The 6,418-nt window shown below is 44.0% G+C and overlaps 1 long non-coding RNA gene across 1 annotated transcript; it reads right to left on the bottom strand.

The window, feature by feature from the left end:
- Positions 1-246: 246 nt before the first annotated feature.
- LOC118501500 lies at positions 247-2,346 on the bottom strand. Its single transcript, XR_004904125.1, has 3 exons — positions 2,052-2,346; positions 591-594; positions 247-261 (listed from the first exon to the last, which is right to left on the bottom strand). It is a non-coding gene; the product is annotated as an uncharacterized LOC118501500 (long non-coding RNA).
- Positions 2,347-6,418: the final 4,072 nt, after the last annotated feature.

The following is a 6,418-nucleotide window of genomic DNA, read 5'->3' as shown; positions in this document are numbered from 1 at the left end:
AGCAAAAAAAATGTATCAGTTCATACATAATTTGGATCAGGATTCACCTGCTTTCATGAAAATTCATTCCAAGATCATGAAAATTCATTCCGAGATCTGCATATTTTCAAAAGGTCAAGAGATTTGCCTCCAGTCTCTACAGCTGAAGGGTTTCATCATTGTTTCTGCAGAGTTTGAAATGAAATATCCACTGTAGCAAAGAATCTCTCAAGCATTGCGGTATTTCACAGGTAAGTGTGTAGCTGGAAAGGTTATGAACTGCTGGCCAGCTGGTTAGGGACATTTCCCCGCCGTCTGTAGAAGGGTTAAGATAAACCTGAGAAGCTTTCTTTCTACCATGAGAGAGACAAAATAAGTCATCACCATGTTCCTGAGTTTACAGGGCACAGACATTCTGTCATAGTTTCACTGATGTGGACATTTGATGTGGACACCTCCATCTGCTCATCAGTGGCGGAAAGAACACGTGCATGTTACTTTGACTAGAGGTATTATTTCAGGGAAACGGGAGTAACTGGAGAGAAGATTTCAGGAAGATAACCCCACAGAGTTTTATGAACTCCTGACATCTCTCCTGGTTGTGTGTGCACGGGCCTGACCCTAAATAACACGGCATAGATTCGCTCAGACCTGCGTGGAGAGATGGGTCATCACTGGGTCCCAGACTGGCCACTGGGTGGCACACGTTTGCAGTGGAGCTGAACATCACTGCAAAGACTTTGGAAGGGGAAGCGATGTTGAAAACACAATCCATTAGAGTTTGGTCACAACTTGTGACGTGAACCAAACCAGGACAAAAATAGCAACATTTTCCGTAGGGTTTAAGCAAGATCCATGGTCTCATAACATAATATTCAAATGTCCAGGATACAATCCAAAACTACTTGGCATTTGAAGAACCAGGAAAAGTCAACTTATGTGCCCTGACTGGGGATCGAACCCACAACCTTGGCATAGCAAGATGATGCTTTAGCCAACTGAGCTACCCAGCCAGAGCCAGAACTATGCTGTTAATGCCACCTAACATTCTTATACATGTCTCATGGATTATGGATGTAAAACTGCCTTGAGTACGTACCTACAAATGAAACTGGAAAAGCTGGCGTTCCTGCTGCCTGTTGCCACCAGACCCAACAGGCAGAGACAGGGACTGAATCTTTATGGGCACCTTACTCACATGGCTGGCGATCTGAGCAGACAGTGGGTTATGGACCCCAACAGACCCTCTTACACTCCATTCCAAGCTACCCTTTTTATAAGGTCAAGAAAAGTGTAGGTACGGGGTTTGGAATTCAGGGGAAAGGTTAATCAGGTAAAAAGCTGAAGTATCCTTTCCTCTGTTGACCACGGGTGCCTCTTCATCTGTGCCCTGGGCAGTGGATGTATGTCCCTGGAGCACGGTGGCTGGGATCCCATCTTGATGGCTTGCAGTCATCCCGGGGCACAAAGGTGGAACTGCTTATGGTCTCCTGGAGTCAGAGTGGGTCACACCTTCAGTTCCTGGAACAATAGCTTTCCACATGCATCAATTACTAAGCTTATTGACTATTATCTAGTGCTAGAATTTTCCAGCTCTTGAGTCCCCCATCACAAATAGGAATCCAAGGATATTAAATTGAATAAATTTCAAGGTAAATATTATAATAAAGTTATACCTGTATCAAGAAAGAAAGAAAGAAAGAAAGAAAGAAAGAAAGAAAGAAAGAAAGAAAGAAAGAAAGAAAGAAAGAAAGAAACCATGAAGGCCAGAAGGAAGTGAAACAACATTTTAAAATTCCCACAAAGGTCATCTAATTTAACTCATTTATCTTACTGATGTAAAAACTGAAGTCTAGCCCTGGCTGGTGTGGCTCAGTGGACTGAGTGCCAGCCTGTGAAGCAAAGTGTCGCCAGTTTGATTCCCAGTCAGGGCACACGCCCGGGGTTGCGGTCCAGATCAGGTCCCCAGTAGGAAGCGCATGAGAGGCAACCACACATTGATATTTCTCTCTCTTTCTCCTTTGTGTAAAAGAAATAAATAAAATCTTTAAAAAAAAAGAAAGAATTGTCACTCTCAATGCCAGACTTTGGTAGAGAGGAAAGGAACTATTTCTTCAAAAGTTATACAGGTTTAGAGTAATGGTGGAATGTTACCACTAAATCCCAAAGTCCCTTTAAAACACCCACAAACACACATACACAGTCCTGCCTCCCCTTGCCAAACCAGGCCAGTCAAGGGCACTGTATCTCCGAAAAAGAAAATAGAAGTCTGTAGCTCAGCTAGGCTCCTGTTCTTAAACCAAAACCGTGTAGCACTTCCTCAGGCAGGCCGGTGGGAGTCCTTCTGCACTCTTTCTAACCATGTGGCCGAGAGAGAGCGCTCCACATGGCTGCCACATCTCGTTTCCTTGCTTTCTAAGCCACATGGTCAGAAGAGCCCCCTCTCTGCTCCCAAACCACATGGTAAAGCCCCAGCAGGGCTGCAGCACCCAAGTTTAAATCCTGGTGCAGATCTTCCTCCATAACCCCATTTTCAACTCCTCTCGCACTGGGTTACACCTGCCAGTAGTCTTGTTTCTTCTCTCTTCTCTCTCCCACCATTGTTAGTCCAGGTAAGCGAGGCCTGTGACGCAGAAGCCCCCTCCAAGCAGCTCTCGCAGGCACAGGAAGCCCCTCTGGCTACATTGCACCGTGGGTTAGGGTATTGCCCATCTCCCTGGCTCCAAGAAGGCACAACTTTTAATGTTGCTAAAACAGCCACCAAGTTTTCAGATAGGCAAAGTAGCTCTCAAAGGCCCTGCTCAGCTTCCCTCATGCCCTGAGTGATAGCTGTGGGGGTTTCTCCATGTGGGGGGAACCTCCAGCTCAGCACCCCGTTACATAACTGGGTAAAAAGCTGTGCACTTCCTGCTCCTCTCTGCACACTGTCCAAATACTGTGTGTCGTAGTAGCTATCATGGTCTCTCTGCCCAAATCATATTTTGGCATATACACCGAGATACATGGAGTCTTGGGGTCAGCAGTGGGCATTGACACACATGTGCGAGTTCTCTCTCCTTGCCTTCTTTCTCCATTTTAAATGAGGTTTCACTTATTCATTTTCTCAAAAACAATATGATCTTTTGCACACTGCTCTCACGCCTTTGCTGAACTTCAATGAGCTCTGACAGCTTTTTAGTGGATTCCTTAGGGTGTTCTAGCTATGAGGTCACATCATCTGTGAGTAAAGATATTTTCACGTTTATTTTCCAGTCTGGATGCCTTTTAGTTGTTTTTCTTGGCCACGCCCTTCAATAGAATATTTCTATGACCTGTTTTGCTGCTCACAGGCCTGTGTTGGCTCCTTGTAGATGTCAGCTGAGTCCCGAATGGTCACATGGGCTGAAGTAAGGGCCTCTCGATAAGTAAGGTATTCATGAGGTGACTTTCCAAGGACACCTCGATTCTCGTCCACACACTTTCCCTGAACTCCTATTTGTTTATTATATTCATTTCCTTTCCTCCTTAGGAAGACTTTTTTTTAAGTAAATTCTATTTTCTTTTTTTAAATATTTTATTTATTTATTTTTAGAGAGGGAAGGGAAGGAGAAAGAGAGAGAGAGAGAAACATCAGTGTGCAGTTGCTGGGGGTCATGGCCTGCAACCCAGGCATGTACCCCAACTGGGAATCGAACCTGCGACACTTTGGTTTGCAGCCCACACTCAATCCACTGAGCTACGCCAGCCAGGGCCTTAGGAAGACTTTTTGAAGAGCTACTTTCCTTATAGAATCAAATTCTGTCTTATGTTATATGTCATTCACTTTTGTAGCCAGACATTTCTGTTATTCTGTAAATTACTCTACCTTAACCCCCCTGTCTAGATGCCCTAGGCTCCGAGTCGGAAGACCTGGCCTTTGGTCTTCTGGTTCTGCCGCTGACACGCTGTGTGGTCTTCGCCAAGTCCATTTCCCCTCTTGGCTCCTTTTCCTTTTCTGTAAAGTGAGAGTTGGATTAGATGGTATCTCAGCCGAGGTCCCTTCCCACTCCGATAACCGATCCTTTAATATTTCTGATAACTCAGTGTCATGCCAGGTGGAAAGAGAGTATGTTAGGGTCCACAAAAAATAGAGGTCCAAGCCACCTTTATTCTTTAGTAACCTATTAATAGTTTACATAGTAAAGGAAGGTTTCAGATATCTTGCTTGGATTCAGGGATACAGATAAGAGAGTCCTGGGTCACAAACCTTTGTCATCAAAGGCCCCAGCTGACATGGCCAGAAGGGGTCAAAGCACAAACGAATAGGAAGGAAATCTTCTTGGACCAGGGTGCAACTTGCTCAGAGAAGCTGTCAGCAGGGGTAAAAACTTATTGGTTTCTAAATGCCGTTCTGTATATAGAGGGACAAAGGTCAATAGCCTTATGGTTGACCTTGGACTTGGGGGTAGGTAGGTGGCAGCAATGAGCACCTGTTTGTCTGAACCCTGCCCTAGGCCCAAGAACTGATTCAGCCCCGTGAGTACTTCCTGACAACGAGGAACACGTGGGCACAGCTGAAGGACTCTGGACCTGGTTGGTATATGAGAAAGAAGTTGAGACTTGATTTTTTATTAAGGTTTTTTTTCATCATAGAATACAAAATGGAAAAGTACAGAAAAGAAGAAGAAGGTGCAATCCTACCATTTAGTTGCAATGGAAAGGATAAAGTCAGCGCCATTTGCTATCGTGGCACCATTTGCAGAGCAGGCCTATGACCTTGTTAAACACGACACCCTTCTCCTCTCCTGAGCTTATGTCCCCAGCACTGGAAATCACTGGAAAGCTAGACCAGAACATGACAAACTGCTCCCTACAGCCATGGGCAGGAGGTAATACTGGAAGAAACTGCAGCCTCGAGTGACAATGTCCCCAACAGCAATGCCCCTGCTTTAATCCTATTAGAACTCAATAAAAACTCAAAGCCCCACCCCTCACTGCTGTGTGTCTGTCCATGCCATGCCCCTCTCCTTTCTTGGACAGTAAATAAAAACTTTATTTTCTACGTTTTCTTCTTCTTGTGAGTTCTTTCATAGCCTGTGTCACCAATTACCCTAACAACAACCAGTGTTAAGGTCTTGATGTACTTCATTTATTTATTGATTCCTTTAATGCAAGCATTACTTAAGGCCTCTTAGAGCTACTTCACTATTTCCCCCCATAGTGTTACGTTGTTTGGAAAGCCCATGTGGACTTAGCCTATTGCTTTGGAATGGGCATAACCCATCTGCTTTTCCAGACAACTCTGCCTTGAACATCCTTAGACACATATTTGTGTGCTCATGTGCAAGCAGATGTCATCAACTTGATTATAATCCGTAGCTCGTCTTTTGGTCACTGGTAGCTGACAGAGTATTTTCTTCTTACTCATTTGCAATTTTTATATCTTGAATTGGATATTTTTCTATGTTTATCAAACTATCTATTTCTTTTTCATTAAGCTGCCTGTTCCTATTTTTCTACTTATTTTCTATCTCACTGGTGTGTAAAATAAAAAATTCTTACGTTAAGAAGATCAGCCCTTTCAAAGGAAACAAAAGAAAAACAAGTGAGATTACATCACACTAAAAAGGTTTCACACAGCAAAGAAAACTGTTGTCAAAACAATAAGACAACCTAACAAATGGGGGAAGATATTCACCAGTTATATATCGGATAAGAGGTTAATATCCAAAATACTTAATATAAAGAACTTGTACAACATAACACCAAAAAAGCAATCTAGGACCTGAATAGACACTTGTCCAAAGAGGACATACAGATGGCCAATAGACAAGTGAAAAGATGCTCATGTCACTAATCATCAGAGATGCTAATTAAAATCACAATGAGCTATCCTCTCATGCCTGTCAGAATGGCTATGAATAAATCAATAAACGACAAGTGTTGGTAAGGATGTGGAAAAAAGAGAGCCCTCGTGCACTGTTCGTGGAATTACAAACTGGTATAGCCACTATGGAAACCAATGTGGAGCTTCCTCAAAAACTTACAAACAGAGGGAGTTCTGGCCAAGATGGAGGAGAAGGTAGAAACACTTCACTTCCTCGAACAACCAAAAGGATGACTAATTTAAAAACAAAAAACAACCAGAAGTGCCAGGAAATAAAATCGCAGGGAACTCTGACAACCAAGGAAATAAAGAAACACTTGTCCAGACCAGTAGGAGGGGTGGAGATAGGCAGCTGGGCTGGCGGAGCGGATGGTCCCACATTTCCCTGTGGATAAACCGGTAGGAACAACTGGGGAGCGAGACAGACCATGCAACCCAGGGTCCCAGTGCCAAGAAATAAAGCCTCAGAACCTTTCTGACTGAAACACCTGTGGGGGTTGCAAAGGCAGGAGAAACTCCCAGCCTCACAGGAGAGTTCGTTGGAGAAAACCACAGGGTCCTAGAACGTACACAAACCCACCCACCCAGGAATCA

This window comes from Phyllostomus discolor, chromosome 6, assembly GCF_004126475.2.
Source record: "Phyllostomus discolor isolate MPI-MPIP mPhyDis1 chromosome 6, mPhyDis1.pri.v3, whole genome shotgun sequence".
NCBI classification, from domain to species: Eukaryota; Metazoa; Chordata; class Mammalia; order Chiroptera; family Phyllostomidae; genus Phyllostomus; species Phyllostomus discolor.
This window is presented reverse-complemented; position numbering and strand designations above follow the sequence as displayed.